We start from the raw sequence: 22601 nt of genomic DNA, 5'->3' as shown, positions 1-22601 counted from the left end.
TATATATATATATGCACACTGTACATACGGAATATTTTTTAATGCAGGGCTACAATCAAAATATGCTGCAGCTGTGGCTTTGAGGCACTACAACAGTCATATTTCTCGTACATCACGGGACACAGAGCCATAGTAATTACTATGTGGTTTATAGGCCACCTTCAGGCGATGGACACTGGCACACCCTAAACAGGAAGTTGTATATTTAAAAGCTACATTTTTGCTGGCTGCAGATGTCGGAGGGACACGAGCAAGAAGGGGCATGTAAGAGGTTGGTGACACAGGCATTCCATTGGCACATTTACTAAAAGCATCAGGCTGAGCGTTAATAGCAGCGGCAGATGCTGGACTATTGCTCAAGCAGTGGATGCAATTTCTTCTGGTGGTACCGCTGCATTTGTGCATCGGGCTATGGTCAGAAGGGGGGGTTGAAACACCCCCAAAAAAGGGCTAAAAGGGTCTCCCTCAAGCTCTGGAAAGTGGCTGGTCAGAGTGAACATCGGGGCCATGAAATGTTTGCAACTGTTTTCAACACTGCAGCCCTTGTCTATATTATTAAAGAGGTCTTTTTCCTCAGCCGTGATAGGATTGGAAAAAAGGTTAGCGGCTTTAATCGCATCCCAGTGTGGGACAAAATGCGACATGTTCCCTTCCATTACCCAGGACCCTGAAACTGAGGAACTGGAGGTGGGAGAAGATGAATTCCCTCAGGGGAACATGGTGAGGCTGATGACTCCTCTTCTGAGTTGTCAAATGCAGGGTGATCAGCTTCACAATCTGTAAGATTGATGGTGAAATTTCTTACTGAATGCTCCACATTTATGCTACCCTTAACTTAGTGTTTGGGTTCACTAAAGCCTCCTCAAGTTGTGCATGCTTTTCCTGTCTATTCATTGTTGGAAAAGCTTTTTGTATCTGAGTGGGATCACCCAGATAAGCATTCTTTCCCTCCTAAAAAGTTTTTTTCACACTTTATTCTATAGTGGAAAAAAAGTCACTAAAGGTGGGGATACCAGGAATTGACACTTCTACAGTTAGGGCCATAAATATTTGGACAGTGACACAATTTTCGCAAGTTGGGCTCTGCATGCCACCGCATTGGATTTGAAATGAAACCTCTACAACAGAATTCAAGTGCAGATTGTAACGTTTAATTTGAAGGGTTGAACAAAAATACCTGATAGAAAATGTAGGAATTGTACACATTTCTTTACAAACACTCCACATTTTAGGAGCTCAAAAGTAATTGGACAAATAAACATAACCCAAACAAAATATTTATTTATTCAATATTTTGTTGCAAATCCTTTGGAGGCAATCACTGCCTTAAGTCTGGAACCCATGGACATCACCAAACGCTGGGTTTCCTCCTTCTTAATGCTTTGCCAGGCCTTTCCAGCCGCAGCCTTCAGGTCTTGCTTGTTTGTGGGTCTTTCCGTCTTAAGTCTGGATTTGAGCAAGTGAAATGCATGCTCAATTGGGTTAAGATCTGGTGATTGACTTGGCCATTGCAGAATGTTCCACTTTTTTGCACTCATGAACTCCTGGGTAGCTTTGGCTGTATGCTTGGGGTCATTGTCCATCTGTACTATGAAGCGCCGTCCGATCAACTTTGCACCATTTGGCTGAATCTGGGCTGAAAGTATATCCCGGTACACTTCAGAATTCATCCGGCTACTCTTGTCTGCTGTTATGTCATCAATAAACACAAGTGACCCAGTGCCATTGAAAGCCATGCATGCCCATGCCATCACGTTGCCTCCACCATGTTTTACAGAGGATGTGGTGTGCCTTGGATCATGTGCCGTTCCCTTTCTTCTACAAACTTTTTTCTTCCCATCATTCTGGTACAGGTTGATCTTTGTCTCATCTGTCCATAGAATACTTTTCCAGAACTGAGCTGGCTTCTTGAGGTGTTTTTGGGCAAATTTAACTCTGGCCTGTCTATTTTTGGAATTGATGAATGGTTTGCATCTACATGTGAACCCTTTGTATTTACTTTCATGGAGTCTTCTCTTTACTGTTGACTTAGAGACAGATACACCTACTTCCCTGAGAGTGTTCTGGACTTCAGTTGATGCTGTGAACGGGTTCTTCTTCACCAAAGAAAGTGTGCGGCGATCATCCACCACTGTTGTCTTCCGTGGACGCCCAGCCCTTTTTGAGTTCCCAGGCTCACCAGTCAATTCCTTTTTTCTCAGAATGTACCCGACTGTTGATTTTGCTACTCCAAGCATGTCTGCTATCTCTCTGATGGATTTTTTTCTTTTTTTTCAGCCTCAGGATGTTCTGCTTCACCTCAATTGAGAGTTCCTTTGACCGCATGTTGTCTGGTCACAGCAACAGCTTCCAAATGCAAAACCACACACCTGGAATCAACCCCAGACCTTTTAACTACTTCATTGATTACAGGTTAACGAGGGAGACGCCTTCAGAGTTAATTGCAGCCCTTAGAGTCCATTGTCCAATTACTTTTGGTCCCTTGAAAAAGAGGAGGCTATGCATTACAGAGCTATGATTCCTAAACCCTTTCTCCGATTTGGATGTGGAAACTCTCATATTGCAGCTGGGAGTGTGCACTTTCAGCCCATATTATATATATAATTGTATTTCTGAACATGTTTTTGTAAACAGCTAAAATAACAAAACTTGTGTCACTGTCCAAATATTTATGGCCCTAACTGTATATTCTCTGTGAATAAAATGTTGACTTGCCCAGCAGACAATGCTCAAATGCTTAGGGATCCAGTGGATAAAAAGTTGGAATTCCTATTAAAAAACACTTATTTCTCTGCTAGGTTGAGTGTTTCAGTCAGGGCTGACAGTAATTTGTCAATCCTTGAGAGACCAGTTAAACAAGTTCTCAAGGTTATCCTATGTAAGGATTAAGGTATATGTTGAAACAAAATGGCTGACCGTATGTCATACTAAATACATGTATTTTTCTATCCTTCTCTGTAAAATAAGGATTCGTCATCTTTAGTCACGTACGCATAAGGAGAGGCCGCATCAGCCCTAAAAAGCAGTCTACGCCCAGAAGATTGTCTTATCAGCTGATAACACCCGGAGAATTGTCTTTACTTTGAAAATGTTGTTTTTTTTACATTTGCTGATGTTTGCCCTTTTCTGTCTATAAAAGATGTAATAAAGAAGCCTCAGAGCCACAGTCAGTCAGAGACAGTCAGAGTTAACGACGGACTTCTGAGCAGAAATACTGAATACTTCTGTGTCTCTTTGCTCAGATAAGAACTCTAACTAACAATTGGGAAACGGTAACATAACCTGACAAATAGGTGACTTGTTGAGGTCACACCTAACATTTCTGGCGCCGCGAACACGGACTCGCTGAAGAAACTACAAGAGGCGAACGAACATAAGGACGGAACGAAATGGTCGGGCACATCAAAGAACCACAGACAAATCCTGCGCAGGTAAGAAAAGCTTTATTTTCTTATAAACTCTGTGCTTCTTAGATTTGTGCCCACCTGATCTGTCTGAATTGTTCTTCAGGTAAACACCAACCTCTGTAGTAGGCGGGTCTTGAACTTAATATTTTGGCTTATGTTACCGTTGTTTCTTGTCTGTCTACTTGTCATCTGTCTGTTGTGAATGAGATAAGCCCTGTTTGTATGGTGTGAATTGAAACATATATCATCCCAATGGGTAACGGAATGCGCCCTTAACTCGTAAGAGTACTTTGGGGGTCCGACACTTAAGTTTGATATACGCTTTTTGATTCATGAGCCTAAAAACGGGTTGAAAGTATAAGTCCTGACTGCCTCGATAAAGCAGGAATAAGAAACGAATGCTGAGAGATTCCATGGTAATGGGAAGGGAATAAAGGTCTCCACAAAGTCCCGGAGACCTAGTCATATGTGTTTGGCCACCAAAAGGGAATGCTTGTATATGTTGTAGCCGTCAGTCTGGTCATAATATTTGTCAGTTGGCTAGCATATAAAGTAATTCGATCTCATATAGGAGAGGTTTTTAGTATTTTGGCACCCTAGGAGGAGAAGGCAACGAGACACTTAGTAAGTGATCCAAACGCCACCTAGGCAGGACTGTCAAAATGGGCCAGACACATGGTAAACCCCAGGAGGAATCTCAGAAATGTTATGCTGTTAAAGACATAATTACAATGTTGTATGGGAAGGATAAGGCACAGGGCACAAATAGGATTCTCAAGAAATTGGGGATGGATGGAGAAAATGGGCTAAGTGTAGAAGGTTGGGAAGAAATAAAGAGAGACAGACAGGGAGAGATATTGCAGAACAGATGGGTATCACAAATACAATGTTTAATTAAGGTTTCCAACAGGGCTAAAGAGGAGGGATGGGAGTATTGTCAGGAAAAGGGTGGATGGGATATGAAGGTCCGACACAAAAGTCTTCCTTCTGCTCCCGGCGATAGGGTAAATACGGGAGATACTCCACCTCCTTATAACACTACCACACCAGGTAATGAAAGACCAAAACTTTATCCTTCCTTAAGAGGAAGAGGATGGGTATGCCGAGTATGCGGTATCCAGAACCCAGACTGGGCACAGGAATGTGTGCATTGCGGCGCTCAAAGACCAGAGCCCGTAGCTCCAGTCCATAGTCGGACTAGGGTAATACAAGTAAATAATCCAAATGCGGGTCAAGCAGGACAGCCACCTACAGTGACCCGACAAGTCGTTCTGAGGACATGGACACCTTGGTCGGCTGACACTCTTATGGCATTAATACAGAATGCTCCTGATCCCGTAGCAAAACCTGCCGCATTCTGTAGATTCGTGACACAATTACTAGACACACATGAAGCGACTTGGCAAGATGGGGAAGATATATGTAGACATAAAATGACACTAACGATGTTTAATCAATTTATGAATGAAATTGCTCCACATAGACCACAAGGGGATCCAGCGGCAGATCCGCCAGGAGTACACCCTCGTCATATAGACTCTAGACCCCTGTTTATAGCTCAGTTACGAGAATTTTGCCAAGGGAAACAGCAGGAAAGGGGTTCGACAGCGCCCATAAAACAGGCCCCAGGTCAGACTGTTACAGAATTTTACCTCAACATGGAAAGCATGATGGCTGACGAAGGTCTAGATTTAGCCTTACCCGTCACCATTAGGGCTTTCAATCGACAGTTTATGGAAGGACTAGTACCCCAAATAGGTGACAAACTGAAGGCATGTACTCCCGAATGGAGAGCCATACGGGACAGAGGAACATTGTTGCAGAAAGCACAAGGCATAGAGGCTGATTTAGCAGAAACTAAACCCAGAAGGACACCGGGAGTTAACACTGTTGCCCGGGTCAATGAAGGAGGGAATTCCTCCCGTAAACCTCTTACCTGTTATTACTGCAACAAGGTGGGACATATAAAAAGAGACTGTAGGAAAAGGATAAAAGACGAACAGGAAGGAAACACGGACAGAGACACGAGGGACTACAGACAGAGGCGTACCAATGATAGGGACGATCCGACCGCATGACTTGCCCCAGTCCTAGCTGAATCAGAGAACAAAATGCTCCACATGTTGATGAAGGTGGAAGGTAAACATATTCCTTGTTTGGTTGACACAGGAGCGTCACGCAGTCTGTTGTCTGATTCAGTAGTCCCTCCACACATGACGTCCCGTGACACCATACCCATAAGTGGTTATGACGGACTCCTGACTGATGCCCCACTGACTAAACCTTAAAAAGTAAAAATAGGGGGAATGGCAACCACCTGACACTTGTGTATTGTTGCAATATGTAGATGACCTATTGTTATGTTGTCCAGATAACGATACTTGTTTAAAAGCCACTCTATCATTGTTACAATTCCTGGCTGAAAAAGGGTGCAAGGTGAATAGAACTAAGTTACAGGTATGTCAGAAAAAGGTTGTCTTTTTGGGCCACTGTATATCCCAGGGTACTCGACATCTCACTGAAGACCGAGTCCAGGCCATAAGACAAATGAATATCCCACGCAACTTTAAGCAACTTCGTATGTTTCTGGGAATGGTATCATATTGTAGACAATGGATACCACATGCCAGTTCTCTGATGCAGCCATTATATGATTGCTTGAAAATAGTACCCTATGTACTCACAGAAGCAGGTCATGAATCTTTTAGCACCTTAAAAAGGTTACTAATTTCGGCACCTGCGATCGGGATCCCTGATTATACCAAAACATTTCATTTGTACATTGCTGAAATCACGGGACACGCAACAGGGGTGTTGACACAACAACACATCAAACAAAGGCCGGTAGCATACTTCTCGGCGGCTCTCGATCCTGTCTCTAGAGGATCACCGTCCTGTGTACGAGCAGTTGCAGCAGTGTCAATTATCATTGACAAATCCTCAGAAATTGTCTTAGACAATCCTGTAGTGGTACATACCACACATGACATACACGCCATCTTATCACAGGTCCAACCAAAACACATATCAATGGCGAGGCAGCTGCGTCTACAATGCACTTTGCTCCTACCCCCCAATGTTACCTTTCAGCGATGCACTTCTTTTAACTTAGCACAGCTTTTACCATTACAGACAGATTTGACAGGGGGGAGTAATGATGATAATGGTGTAGATACAGCACAAGATACTCAGGATTCTGACACACTTTCATTTCATGACATAACATCTGATGAACACGATTGTTTTCAACTTATGGAACAAGAAACCACGGGGTTCCCACATGTCACAGACATACCCATTGCAAATGCAGAACACACACTGTACATAGATGGTAGTAGATTTGCCGATGACAAAGGTAAATATCACACAGGTTATGCTGTGGTAACGGACACACAGGTAATTGAGGCAAAGTCACTACCAGCACACATGTCGGCACAAGAAGCGGAACTAACCGCTCTAGAGAAAGCCCTAGAACACTTGGAGGGACAAGAAGGGAACATTTACACTGATTCCGCATACGCCTACGGTGTGGCACATGATTATGGCCACATATGGAAAGCTAGAGGTTACCTTACAGCAGCAGGCACACCTGTTAAACATGGTGAAGGAATCAAAAGAGTCCTGAACAATCTTCAAAAGGTTATAAGAGTAGCCATCATGAAGATAGCGGCACACACGAGCGCAAAAACAACTGAGGCAAAAGGAAACGCATTTGCAGATTTAACTGCAAAGAAGGCAGCTCTAGGGGAAGTAAGCCCTGAGACCTTAGCCACGGTACAGGTGAGTATGCCCGAAACCACATGGCAGCAGCTAATGGAACTACAGGAACAAGCAGGGGCTATTGAGAAGGACCGTTGGGTTAAAGAGGGAGCTGCACCAGGCCTTGATAATGTATGGAGAGAAGGAGACAAAATATGTCTACCCGGTTCTCTATACCCAGCAATGGCAGCGGCTGTTCACTTACCCACTCATGTCAGCTCCAATTCTATGTATAGGATTGTAAGCCAAGGATGGCTAGCCCCTGGATTCAGTAGTACTGCAAGGAACTACTGTGCTGCATGCCAAATCTGTCTGATTAATAACCCAGGACAGAGAGTGAAAACCCCATGTAAACATCAGGTCCGGGCCCAATATCCCTTTCAGAGACTGCAGATTGACTACATACAAATGCCTAAGAGCGGCCCCTTTGAATTTGTTCTCGTGTGCATCTGCCTATTTTCAGGCTGGCCCGAAAGTTATCCTGTGAAATCAGCTACGGCAAAAGCCACCGCCAAGAAACTGATTACTGAGCTGATACCTAGGTTTGGTCTCCCAGAAACAATAGAATCAGATAGGGGGACACATTTCACGGGAGAAATAATGCAAAATGTGATGGCAATGTTAGGGGTTCAACAAAGTTTTCATACTCCTTACCACCCACAGAGTTCAGGATCAGTAGAAAGAGTAAATGGTACAATCAAGCTGAAAATACAAAAAGCTATGCAGGAGTTGAACAAACCATGGCCTGAGTGCCTAGCTTTAGCTTTGTTCTCTATTAGGTACACCCCAACAGGAAAAACAGGGTTATCCCCATATGAAATACTGTTTGGAAGTGCACCTAGATTAGGTTTATATTTTCCTCAAAGTATGCAATTACAATGTGATAGTTTAACTACGTATGTAATACAGTTGCAACAGCGTCTGACTAAAATCCACAAGAGTGTGTATTCTTCTCTTCCAGACCCTAATTCTGTCACAGGTACACACGATCTACAACCAGGAGACTATGTGTATGTAAAGAAACATACCAGAAAGACACTGGAACCAAGGTTTGAAGGTCCTTTCCAGGTGCTATTGATTACAGCAACCTCAGTGAAATTGGAAGGGAAACCTACCTGGATCCACGCTTCTCATTGTAAAAAGGAGCCAGTTGGCAAATGACAACATGTATCTTTTTATTGTTTCAGTAATTCTGGCTAATAGTTTGGTTACCTCACAGAATAAAATACACAAGGATGAAGGATTTTCTAAAAAAATGTTATTACTGAAGTTTAAATATGCTTATGCCCAGAAGTCAGGATATGAGAAATGTTGGATTTGTAGCAAATTACACCCCAGCACAGCAAGTATACCACTGATGGCAGTTCCTATAAACTATACTGATCTTGCTAACAGTAGCATTAACAATTAGAATTACATGAATTAGCAATTGAAAGTATGAGTGCAGCATTGACAGGACTCTGTGAAACTACTGAGGACTATGAGTGCTGTACTTGGATACATAACACCAGCATTGAGGTACCTGATTATTATGACATCATTGCACAACACCGTACGGAAGTAAAGAATTTACAAGAGAAGGCCCGAAATATTGGTCGCGACTGGGATCCGTTTGGTGGAACTTTTAGTTTCTCAGGGTTATTCTCTTGGGTGAAGAAGGCAGCAATGACGATTATAGTGGTGCTCTTATTCGTATTTTTCTTTTATGCATGCTTTAAGTTGTTTATGTGCTTTTGCAAGAAAGCCAAGGTAAATGATGCGGAAAAGATGGAACTTTTGTGAAGATAGGTAGATTTAGTTTCTTGACATCACCCATCTGTCAGAAAAGCCACTCTTCCTGAATTTTAGATGTTGGTACTGTCCAGGGGGATGGGTGTATACCCCTCTGACAACTCGCGGTCAGGGAGAGTACTCTGGATATAGGCTGACTAGAACTTGTTCAGGTGGACCCAGGGCAAGAGGGAGGGGTGATGTCAAAGGGGGAAATGTAAGGATTAAGGTATATGTTGAAACAAAATGGCTGACCGTATGTCATACTAAATACATGTATTTTTCTATCCTTCTCTGTAAAATAAGGATTCGTCATCTTTAGTCACGTACGCATAAGGAGAGGCCGCATCAGCCCTAAAAAGCAGTCTACGCCCAGAAGATTGTCTTATCAGCTGATAACACCCGGAGAATTGTCTTTACTTTGAAAATGTTGTTTTTTTTACATTTGCTGATGTTTGCCCTTTTCTGTCTATAAAAGATGTAATAAAGAAGCCTCAGAGCCACAGTCAGTCAGAGACAGTCAGAGTTAACGACGGACTTCTGAGCAGAAATACTGAATACTTCTGTGTCTCTTTGCTCAGATAAGAACTCTAACTAACAATTGGGAAACGGTAACATAACCTGACAAATAGGTGACTTGTTGAGGTCACACCTAACACCTATTCAGCAGGCCCAGGATCTGGCAAGCTACTAGCAGCTTTATGTTTGCAATAGTCGCTATGAGAGATTCTATCCTTCAGGCCTCGCGCCTTTCGCTAAGCACCATGCAAGAAGCTCCTGGCTAGTCTTCCTTTTTGCAGTGAAATGGCTGTTTGGGGATGATTTGGGTAATACATCCAAAGAATTTCTAGTGGAAAAAGTACCCCTTTGCCATTTAGGAAAAAGAGTAAACGTATTTCATTTTAACAAGCTCCTTCTCCAGTGGCAGGGGCATCAGCCTCCAGGCAGTCACAATGGCCTCCACCATAAAGTTCAAGAGGTAATCCTCAGGGTCAACCCCAGGGACAAAAGAAGTCTTGGGGAGGAAATTTACAAATTACTAAAGCCTCCTTATGAGGAGGCACCTCCGCTCGCTCAAGTAGGGTGAATACTTCTGCAGTTCTCAAGGGTCTGGCAGGAAGAGTGTCGAGACAAATGGAGGACTTCCTCAATAGCTCCAGGGTACAAACTGGAGTTCCAAGAGTTCTTGTCTCCTCGTTTTCTCAGATCAAACATTCCTAAGGATCCAAAGAAAAAAGAAGTCTTTCTTTCAAGCATTGGACCATCTTTTGGCAAAAAAGTGATCATGGTGGTCCCCATGAAAGAGCAGGGGTTGGGGTTTTGTTTAAACTTTTTTTCATGGTGCCAAAACCGAATGAAGATGTCAAACCCATTCTGATCTCAAAGATCAAAACCGGTTCCTGAATATCCACCTTTTCGCATGGAGTCAATCCAATCAGTTGTCTCCATCCTACGAGGAGGAGAACTTCTGGCATCAATCAACACCAAGGATGCATACCTCCATGTGCCTATTTCCCCACTCACCAGTAATATCTACTTTTAAAGGTAGACAATCTTCATTTTCAGTTTGTAGCTCTGCTTTTCGGTCTAGCTACTGCACCTTGAGTGTTTACAAAGCTTCTGGCCCCTCCTCTAGCCAGATTAAGGGCTCATGGTATAACGATTATAGTTTGACTAGACAATCTGCTCTTGATAGACCAGTCGGTAGCCCACTTAGACCAAAGTATGGTCACCGCATTCAACTACCTGGAATACCTAGGTTGGATTCTCAACCTAAAGAAATCTTCCTTAAAACAACGAAGGATACTAGAATACTTGGGTCTGATGATAGATACACCCAGAAAAGGGTATTCTTGCCCCAGGCAAATAGCGCAAGTATTCTTGCCCCAGCGCAATAAAGGAACTGATTCAGGTGATCGAAGCAAAGAAGAATCATTCTATTCAGCTTTGCAAGAGGTTGTTTGAAAAGATAGTGGCTTCATTCAAGGCCGTTCCTTATGCTCAGTTTCATTTGAGGCTGCTGTAAAACAGTATCCTATTGGCTTGAAACAGGAAGGTCCAAGCTTTAGATTTCCCAATGTGTTTTACTCCAAAGGTGCGCCGAAGCCTCAGTTTACCTGGGAAGTGGTAACAACATATGCCAACCTTTTTTAGGATGGGGAGAAGTCCTGGAAGAGGCAACTGTCCAAGAGAAGTGGTCCAGATCAGAAATGACCTTGCCCATTAACATTCTAATCGAGATTCTGGCAAAGCATTTGGCCCTGAGGGCCTGAATGTTCAGTTTACGGAATTGTCCTGTCAGGATCCAATCCGGCAATGCCACAGCAATGGCCTATATCAATCACTGAGGGGGCACAAGAAGTTGTGTGGCCCAGAGAGAGGTGAATCATATCCTATCTTGGGCAGAAAACAATGCAGTCTTCATTCTAGGAATAGAAAATTGGCAGGTGGACTACTTGAGTCACCAGCAGTTGTTCCCGGGAGAATGGTTCCTTCATCCTCTATATCTTCTTGTCAAAGATAGGGGATCTGTTTGCATCCAGGTTCAACTGTCATAGGATGCGCACAGGTAAAGCGCTCTGGCGCACAGCTGTGTGCAACAGGAATAAACAAAAGCACACACACACAGGGTGTGACCCCTCGCTGACCTATAAAGGAAGTGAGGTCGTCCAAACACACTGCTGGTTTGTCTTCAGCTTCCTGTGTTTCCCACGTGTGTTCCTGTGATCTCTATTACTTGTTTTTGACCCGGATTGCCTCATCGACCTTGCTGATCTTCTCCTGACCCGACCCCTGGCTTGTCTTGGATTATCCTTCTGTCTCAACGTTCCTGGTACTTGTTCTCTGGACTGTGTTTGACCCCTGGCCTGTCTTCTGGATTCTCTCTTTGGTTTATGGACTTGTTACTTTGCTTCTGGACCTTCCCACGGGACATCACCTTCAGCTCTGCTCAAGCTACCTGCTGATCTTCTAGCAAGTGACTGTCCTACTGGTAGCTTGTGCCTCTTGGTGCAACCACCCTCTGTGCCACCTTCAGGGGTGGTCTGCGCCGAGTCGCAACAGCGACCGCTCTCGGCATCTTGGCCTCGGTGAGTACATTTATATGATAGTACAAACCAGCCATGACAGAGGCCAACAGAGCGGGTTCTCCATTAGAAGTCCTGTGCCAGCAAGTCTCTGCACTCACAGAAGCAGTACAGAAACGACAGGATGGCTATGCACAGATCGACAGCAGGCTTCAGCGACTAGCCACAGCTCCGGCACCCACAAATCCTACGCAGGCCTCAGTCAGCGATGCCTCCACACCTCATGTCCAGCCTCCACCTGGTATGATGATGACAGTACCCGAACCGCGAGTACCCACGCCTGAGCGATTTTCAGGCGACCGAAAGAAATTCAGAGATTTTAAAAATGCATGTTCCTTGTACTTGGCTTTGCAACCCAGGACCTTTTCTTCGAAGATCATCAAGGTCGGGTTTATTATCTCTCTTCTGGCTGAGGAACCCCAGGCCTGGGCCCATAGCCTTATGGAACAGAGAAGCCCCTTGTTGAACTCCATGGAGACCTTCTTTAAGGCCATGGGACAATTATATGATGACCCTCAGCGTACTGCCACGGCTGAGGCTACCCTGCATGCTCTCTTACAGGGGAGAAGACCGGTGGAGGACTACACCGTTGAGTTTCGCAAGTGGTCAGCTGACACTGGCTGGAACGAGGCGGCCCTGCGTTATCAATACAGGTTAGGGCTCTCCGAGAACCTAAAGGACGAGTTGGCCCGAGTAGAGACTCCTGCCTCCCTGGAGGAATTAATCCAGTTGGCCACAAAACTGGACAGACGGATGCGCGAGCGGCGCTCCGAACGCCTCCAGGCCTCTCGGCCTAGTTGGATGCTTCCTAAGGCCACTGTCCCGTATCCGCCCATCCCGGTTCCTTCAGGTCCCTCAGCTTCAGAAGGGGAGCCCATGCAGCTAGGTTTGGTCCGTCCTCGTCTCACCCCAGAAGAGCGACAACGAAGACGCCAAGCCAATCTGTGCTTATACTGTGGGGGAATGGACATTTCATTCACAGCTGTCCTGTGAGACCCCGTAAGTTGCCCCCACGGTGTATAATGAACTACCAGAGTGTTGGTCCTGCTCAAACTTATGTAACTCTCTCTGTTTCCCTACAGCTGGCAGAAGAGAAGATCCCACTCCCAGCCGTGATTGAGGGGCATGTAGTTGCTTTTTGGACATCTCCCTTGCACAGCAACTACGCATTCCAAGCCAGAATAAAGCGACACACCTTCTAGTCCATTTAGCTGATGGATCTCTGCCACTCTCAGGTCCAGTAACACAGGAAACACTACCCTTGCTTACTATTACAGACTCAGGCCATAGAGAACTCCTACGCTTTGATCTCATATCATCTCCCATGTTCCCTATCATCCTGGGACTTCCTTGGTTGCAGGCTCACGATCCCCAGATCAGTTGGAACAAGAAGGAAGTGTCCTTTACATCCGCCTACTGTATGCAGCATTGTTTTGTTTCCATTCCAGCTCCTTGTATGACCGTGGCCCCCACCACTAATCACCTTCAGCACATTCCTCAGGTCTACTCCGAGTTTAAGGATGTCTTTGATAAAAAGAAGGCTGACCGTCTACCACCACACAGACCATATGATTGCCCCATTGAACTGTTACCTGGCTCTGAGATCCCTTTTGGACGAATATTCCCCTTATCCGAGACTGAACTAAAGGCTCTCAAAGCCTACATTGATGAAAATCTTGAAAAGGGGTTCATTCGCCCATCTTCTTCACCAGCAGGGGCAGGTATTTTCTTCGTGGGAAAAAAGGACGGATCCCTTAGGCCATGTGTTGACTACAGGGAACTTAATAAAGTCCCAATCAAAAATCGCTATCCACTTCCACTCATCCCTGAGTTATTCCAGCGCTTAGGATCTGCCAAAGTATTTTCCAAACTGGACTTACGGGGGGCCTACAATCTCATTAGAATCCGTGCTGGGGATGAATGGAAGACAGCCTTCAGATCGAGATTCGGCTATTATGAATATCTTGTTATGCCCTTTGGCCTGTGCAATGCCCCGGCCACATTTCAGCATCTAGTAAATGATATCTTCAGAGACTATCTTGATGATTTTATAGTGGTATATTTAGATGATATCCTTATTTTCTCTGCTTCTCTTGAACTCCACAGGGTCCACGTGCGGAAAGTCCTCACCATCCTCCGACAACATCGGCTGTACCTTAAGGCGGAGAAATGTGAATTTGAGATAACTACAGTCCAATTCTTAGGATTCGTCATTTCTACCGAGGGCATCTCCATGGATCCCCAAAAGATCAAGGCAATCTTGGAATGGCCTGCTCCAAGGGATAAGAAAGCCGTGCAAAGGTTTATAGGCTTCGCTAACTTTTATCGCAGATTCATCGCCGGGTTCTCTTCAATAGTCGCCCCCATTACTCAGCTGACCCGCCAACACACCCGATTTTAGTGGTCTCAAGAAGCCCAAGAAGCCTTTACCAAACTAAAGACCTTGTTCACCTCAGCTCCTATTTTGCGGCATCCCGATCCAGTACTACCATTCGCACTGGAAGTAGATGCCTCCGAGACAGCCACAGGAGCCATCCTCTCACAACGACAAGGGCCCAAAGCTTTGTTACACCCGGTGGCTTTCGCATCTCGGAGGCTGACCCCACCGGAGAGGAATTATGATGTAGGCGACCGAGAACTATTGGCCATCAAGTTCGCTCTGGAGGAGTGGAGATACCTCTTGGAAGGAGCCACTTATCCCATCACAATATTCACAGATCACAAGAATCTTGAATATCTGCGGACTGCCAAACGCTTAAGACCCCGTCAAGCCCGTTGGGCGCTTTTCTTTTCAAGATTCCAGTTCCATATCTCGTACCGGCCCGGATCCAAGAACAACAAAGCGGATGCGCTCTCGCGCATGTTCCCTGAGTCTTCCCAGGTAACGGAGCCTAGTACGATCTTGTCGCCTCACAACTTCCTTCTACTCCCACAGCCTGACTTACTTACGGCCATCAAAACCGCTTCAGTCCATTGCAATGACCCAGTCCTATCTACCTTGGAAAAACGTGACAATCTGTTTTGGGCCCGAAACAAGGTCTTCGTTCCCCTTGAGATTAGGACTCAAGTTCTAAGGACTTGTCATGATCACAAATTGGCCGGGCACTTTGGGACACAGAAAACCGCGGAACTGATCTCTCGTTCTTTCTGGTGGCCAGGTTGGAGACAGGACTGCCAGACTTACATTGCCTCTTGTGTACCGTGGCTGCGTAGTAAGGGTCCCAAGATCAAGCCCTGGGGCCTGTTAAGGCCTTTGCCCATTCCTGACCGACCTTGGGCAGACGTGTCAATGGATTTTATTGTGGAGCTACCGCCCTCGGAAGGTTTCACCACAATTCTGGTAGTAGTTGACCGTCTTTCAAAGATGGCCCATTTCCTACCTATGGTCGGTACCCCCTCTGCTCTGGAAACTGCCAATCTCTTTATTAAGGAGGTTGTCAGGCTCCATGGGGTTCCCAGCAGTATCACGTCAGATAGAGGTCCACAGTTCACCTCTAGAGTTTGGAGAGAACTCTGCAAGATACTGGAAATCAAGATCTGTTTGTCATCGGCATATCACCCCCAAAGTAACGGGCAAACTAAACGGACAAATCAAACCCTTGAGCAGTATCTTCGCTGCTTTTGTTCAGGATCTCAAAATGATTGGTCGGCCCTATTGCCATATGCAGAATTCGCCTATAATAATTCAATTCACACAACTACCAATCAGACTCCCTTTTGGATCAACTGTGGGTTTCACCCTTCTTTCCTCCCGAACTCCATCCCAGAATCCACTGTTCCTGCGGTCCAAGATCGGATAGCCGCCATCCAATCTAATTTCCAAAGGATCCAGGAGACCATACAGAAGGCCCAGGATGATTACAAGAAATACCATGATAGGGGAAGGAAGGAGAACCCTACCTTTAAAATTGGCTATCTGCCACTAATCTCAAACTTCCTTGTCCCACACGCAAGCTGGGTCCCAGATTCATAGGACCATTCAAAATCAAAAGGGTAATAAATCCTGTAGCCTTTGAACTAGCTCTCCCTGAATCATAAAGGATACACCCTGTTTTTCATGCCCCCCTTTTGAAGCCATTGGTTCCTAGTCCTTTTCCTGGAAGAGAAGTGCCTCCTCCTCCACCCATCAAGATCGATGGAGAAGATGAATTTGAAGTGGAAGCTTTACTAGGATGCAGGAAAGTCGGTAGACAAATACAATACCTGGTAAAATGGAAGGGGTACCCTTCAGAAGATAACTCCTGGGAACCATCCAAGAACCTTCATGCTCCCAAATTAATAAAGACTTTCCATCAGCAACATCCAGAATTGATGGCTAGCTTGGGCGTCCGGAGGCCGCCCCTCGGGGGGGGGGGCACTGTCATAGGATGCGCACAGGTAAAGCGCTCTGGCGCACAGCTGTGTGCAACAGGAATAAACGAAAGCACACAAGCACACACACACAGGGTGTGACCCCTCGCTGACCTATAAAGGAAGTGAGGTCGTCCAAACACACTGCTGGTTTGTCTTCAGCTTCCTGTGTTTCCCACGTGTGTTCCTGTGATCTCTATTACTTGTTTTTGACCCGGATTGCCTCATCGACCTCGCTGATCTTCTCCTGACCCGACCCCTGGCTTGTCTTGGATTATCCTTCTGTCTCAGCGTTCCTGGTACTTGTTCTCTGGACTGTGTTTGACCCCTGGCCTGTCTCCTGGATACTCTCTTTGCTTTACGGACTTGTTACCTTGCTTCTGGACCTTCCCACGGGACATCACCTTCAGCTCTGCTCAAGCTACCTGCTGATCTTCTAGCAAGTGACTGTCCTACTGGTAGCTTGTGCCTCTTGGTGCAACCACCCTCTGTGCCACCTTCAGGGGTGGTCTGCGCCGAGTCGCAACAGCGACCACTCTCGGCATCTTGGCCTCGGTGAGTACATTTATATGATATCAACAAAGAAATCAACAACTTTGTGTCAAGAACAAAAGATCCGTTAGCATGTAGAACAGATGCCTTGGTGTTCCCATGGAATCAGTTTTCACTGACTTATGCATTTCCTCCTATTCTGCCTGCGTCCACGACTTCTAAGCAGGATCAAGCAGGAAGGGAAGTCGGTGATTCTTGTGGCCCCACCTTGACCCATGAGATCTTGGTATGCAGAAACCATAAGGAATGGCGGTAGGGGTCCCATGGACCCTACCACCGCGTCCAGACCTTCTCTCGCAAGGTCTGGTATTCCATCCTACCTTACAAGTGCTAACTTTAACGGGTTGGCTATTGAGACCCACATTCTGAAGAAACATGGGCTGTCAAGTTCAGTGGTATCTACCTTTGTTTAATGCAAGGAAGCCGGCCTCCAGAATCCCATATTATAGAGTCTGGAAGGCATATGTCTCTTGGGATGAATGATAGGGTTAGAAATGAAGCTGGCCTTGAGTACTTTCAAAGGCCAGGTCTCGGCCTTATCGGTATTGTTTCAACAACCACTTGCTTTGCAGTTTTTGGTTTGTAGTTTTCTTCAGGGGGTAACGTGACTTAATCCGGTTAGGTCACCCCTGAACCCTTGGGACTTGAATTTAGTTCTGTTGGCATTACAAAAACAACCTTTTTGAGCCGATGCAACATATTCTCTTGGTCCTTTTGACAAGGAAACTAGTTTTTCTGGTAATCATATCTTCTGCAAGAAGGGTATCAGAGTTGGCTGCTCTTTCTTGTAGAGCCCTATTATTATTCAAAAGGATGAGGTAGTATTGCGTCCTCATCCTAACTTTCTACCGAAGGTAGTGGCCGGTTTTTTATTTAAACCAAAGATATTGTTCTACCTTAATTTTCCAGAACCCTGTTCTATGGAATAAAAATCACTACATTCTCTTGATGTGATGAGAGCAGTCAAGGTCTACTTAAAGGCGACTGCTCAGACTCGAAAAACTGATGTTTTGCTTGTGTTGCCTGCAGGTCCTAAAAGAGGACAGGAAACATCGAAATCTACTATTTCTAAATGGATTCAACAAGTAATCATTCTAGCTTATGGTTTTAAGAGGTAGATTCCACCCTCTCAAATCAAAGTGCACTCCTCCGGGGCTGTTAGTGCTTCATGGGCAGTGCATCACCAAGCCACCATGGATCAAATCTGCAAGGCCGCAATTTGGTCTTCAGTCTATACATTTACCAGATTCCATCATGTGGATGTAAAAAGACATGAGGATGTCACCTTTGGGCGCAGTGTGCTGCAGGCAGCAGTATAAGTCCTCTGATCTCATGTTACCTTACTTTGGTTGTGTCTCCCTCCCCTCAGTTGGCATTGCTCTGGGACATTCCACATAGTAATTACTATGGCTCTGTGCCCGTGATGTATGATTAAGAAAATAGTATTTTTATAACAGCTTACCTGTAAAATCCTTTTCTTTGAAGTACATCACGGGACACAGCGGTCCCTCCCCTCTTTCTGGTATATATGTGTATACCAGAAAGAGAGGAGGGGTTATATAGGGAATGGACTTCCTGTCTTAGGGTGTGTCAGTGTCTATTACCTGAAGGTGGCCTATAACCCACATAGTAATTACTATGGCTCTGATGTACTTCAAAGAAAAGGATTTTACAGGTAAGCTGTTATAAAAATCCTATTTTTTTCACCTATGCGCTAAAAATATGGCCATGTACTAGAGCCCTCAATCCTAAAAATAGACGCAGAAAAATAAACAAAAACACTATAGATTCTCTTTTTGATATATCCAAGTGTTTCTGATCAACTTTTTTACAGTGGTATGCTGAGAATATCTGTTAAAACTGAGTGTACCCCTTATGTTTCATACAAATGCTATGAAACTATCACCTGAAATGTTTTGGCCATTTTCGTAACTATCAATTGAATTAATAAACAAAACTGAAAAGAAATGAAAGTATTTACAGGAACATGGTAAAACATGCAAAGGTTATTTAGCTATAAAAAATTGTATCACCTTTGTGTGCCAAGAGGACAAAGGTAGACTTTTACAGTAAGTTATATACACAGGTAAACACTCTTTCAGACTCTTCACCCTCCAGCTTAGTGTGCCCTGTGCAGCTACAATATGTGATATTAAGCCCCTTTTAATTCTGTGTTTTCAGCTTGTTTGCCTATGCCTGACTACGCTCAATATGCAGAATCCCATTCTTGCCAATTGTCCCTGTTCACACTGCTCTCTAGGTCCTATGCTCAAAAAAAGAGAGTTTCTCAAGTATATTCAGACATTTTTTCCCCTATAGATTTCAGTGGGTTTGTCTGTTACATGTGATGTGTGCGTGCACGTGTTTTTGCTCTGGAAAAAACCCTTTCCTCTTTTGCTCCCCAACACTTTCCCAGCCGAGGAAACCTACACTTTGAGCCTGATACGCATGCAAAAACACTTCTACGAAGCTTGTAGAACACCCCCAAAAAAACATTTCAGAATCACTAGGAATACTCTGTGCTTGGGTGTGAATGCAGGTTAGGCTGGGTTTACACTGGTGCAACACAACACTTGTTCTACTTTGGTACGGACTTTGCCCTGCGACTTGAAGTCAGAGACGCGTCAGACTTCAATGAACGGGGATCCGACTTAGATCTCCGCCACTACCCGGCACTGTGTTTGGTATGAATCTTAAGGGGGGAGTCCACGCCAAATTTAAAATAAAAAACTGGCATGGGTTCCCCTTCCAGGAGCATATCAGATCCTTCAGTCTGGTATGGATTTTAAGGGGAACCCCTATGCTAAAAAACAGCGCGGGGGTCCCCACAAAATCCATACCAGTTCCTTATCCGAGCATGCAGCCCAGCCGGTCAGGAAAGGGGATGGGGAAGAGCGAGCACCCCCCTCCTGAACTGTACCAGGCCGCACGCCCTCAACATGAGTGGGTGCTTTGGGGCAGAGGGGCGACCTGCGGCCCCCCACCCCAAAGTACCTTGTGCTCATGTTGACGAGGACAAGGGCCTCTTCCTGACAACCCTGGCCGTTGGTTGTTGGGATCTGTGGGCAGGGGGCTTATCAGAATCTGGGAGCCCCCTTTAATAAGGGGGCCCCCAGATCCCAACCCCCTTGCCCTATGTGAATGAGTATGGGTTACATCGTACCCCTACCCATTCACCTGGGGGAAAAAAGTGTCAATAAAAAAGCACACTAGACAGGTTTTTAAAGTATATTTGAAAAATTTTAGTTAGAGAGAGCAAAGGGGGGATTTTTACGGTGCTTTTTGTTCAAAAGAAAAAAGAAAAAGGAAATATAAAAACAAGTATTTTATTGCAACACTTATAAAAATGACACATAGCAGTGCATTACATAGACGTCTACATATACAAAGTTACATAGTGACTGGTCCACAGAAACTGACGGATTAAGGTGCTTGTAGTTGATTATCCCAACATGTTTCGCAGTAGCTTCCTCAGGGGATATACAAGCTAGCAATAAATCACATAAACAATTAATAGCAGTTCATACATTACATATCCAATAAATACATCAATAATCTAACCTAAATGCATATCAGGTAATACAGCTCTCCACGCTTAGAACTTCAAGGGAACGCTTACCATTCCTCCACACCCAATATCCTAAGCAATCTGCACCAGTCTCGATATACAGGAGAGTGCGCAGGACCCCTTAACAAACAGCGAGATGACCAGCACAGGAGGTCACAGACAGAAGCGGGTCTGGACAGTAACAAAAAATATATACAAAAAAGTACAGAGAGTATACTAATGAATGAAGTCTGCAGCATCAGCTGGCAAAAAACTAAATAGTTTAAGGTATATATATCCTCATATGAGAGGAAAGGGCAAAAAGCCTCCGCAAGAAAAAAATAATAAATAAAATATATCAATGTGTCTAAACAACCAAAATTACTTTAAAAATATACTAAACTATATGCATCAATCAAATAATTTGCAAACTCAGTGTGTATTATCATTTTTACTTACTAATGGGGAGCGTGATGTATAACTTGGTTTCCAACCAAAAACCGGTAAGCTCATTCAGGAGTGAATACAGATAGATTAAAGTGTAAGGCCGCGTACACACGAGAGGATTGTCCGTCCAACTTAGTCCGCTGAAACGTGTTTCAGCGGACAATCCGCTCGTGTGTGGGCTTCAGCGGACTTTTTCAGCGGACAGTCTGGCGGACTAAGTCTTTCGGAATTTCCGTAATACAGTCCGTCCAAACTTGGTTTCAGCGGACAGTCCGCTCGTGAGTAGGCAAGTTGGACGGACTAAGTATGGCGCATGCTCAGAAAGGATTTACACGGCCGAAGGTTGCATTGCAGTGTATTGGACGTCGTATTTCTAGTCCCGTCGTACGTGCTGTACATGTCATCGCGCAAGCTTTCAACGGACTGTCTGTTCATCGTGTGTGGTCAAGTCCGTTCATTCAAAAGTAGGACGGATTGTCTGTCGGATTGTCTGACGAACTTAGTTGGGCAGACAATCCGGCCGTGTGTACGCGGCCTTAGGCTCCAGCGATAAACATCTGCACCCACAAGCCATTGGCTCATTCACCTGGTGCCTGAAGGTACATAGGGATAAATCTAATCAGGATCTCAACAGATGTGAAGGACTAAAGTGATTTCGCAAGATATTTAAGATATTTCTAACTTACTGTCACTGATCAGGAGCATCACTTAAGCGCACGGTGTCTCCGCAGCCAAAATACACTGGGTAAAGCCAGCCCAATATACTTCCATCCATTGAGCCGGCATCTGACGTCACCGGCTTGATGCGGACACTTGCGACGGCACCGCGCATGCCCAGGAGGGGGGAGGAGGGAGTGGGACTACGTTTCCCATAAGGCCAGTTACATGCTAGGGTAACCTATGGCCTGAGTGTAATGAGCCAGACCCACTCAATGATTCCCCCGATCTACCCACCTACAGGGCACAAAAACCGCCAGCACCGTTACAACGGCGGTCATCCAGGTGGGAAACCGCCCACCTCGGAATGCCCTGGGTGTCCGTATGGCCTCCCAAAAAAGCCGAGGCCATCGCACTGAAAGAAGGGGAATGCACACATGCACACAACTACATAGGGGATATGGGGGAAGGCAAGTATTGCACCTATGGGCAGCCGGTCAAAAAACGCAGCCATGGACCAGAAAGCCTGCGATCCAGAACTGATCTGCCCGAGAAATCGAAGCGTGGAGGGCTGAAATAAACAATTATCACATCATTGAAAACAAATTTAATTACAATCAAATTTGATTTTAAATAAATAGATTAATAAATTGAATGAATTGATAAGAAGAGAAGAAATGATAATAAAAAAGGGGAATAATAGTAAAAAAAACAAAAAAAAAAACCACAACCCTACCCCCCCCTCCCTCTTCATCAAAGAGGCAATCAATTAAGTTGCATAGGACCAATGAGCGTTAGTATCTTTAAAGAAAGGATCTATAGCTCAGGTTTTCATTAAAGCCTGGAAAACAAGTTGCTTTCAAAGTAAATATCCATCTTGCCTCGAGCTGAAGCAGCGTTTTATCAACGCTGCCTCCTCTCGAAGTCAATGGAACATGGTCCAAAGCCATGAAACAAATAACATCAGGATTGAAAGCGTGATGGATGCCAACATGTCTGCTGATAGCCGTAACCATTTTTTTGTTG

Source organism: Lithobates pipiens, unplaced genomic scaffold (genome assembly GCF_037356315.1).
Source record: "Lithobates pipiens isolate NorthernLeopardFrog02 unplaced genomic scaffold, aLitPip1_a1.2 Scaffold_16, whole genome shotgun sequence".
In the NCBI taxonomy this organism is placed as follows: Eukaryota; Metazoa; Chordata; class Amphibia; order Anura; family Ranidae; genus Lithobates; species Lithobates pipiens.
The sequence above is the reverse complement of the archived record's forward strand: the minus strand, read 5'-3'. Positions refer to the sequence as shown.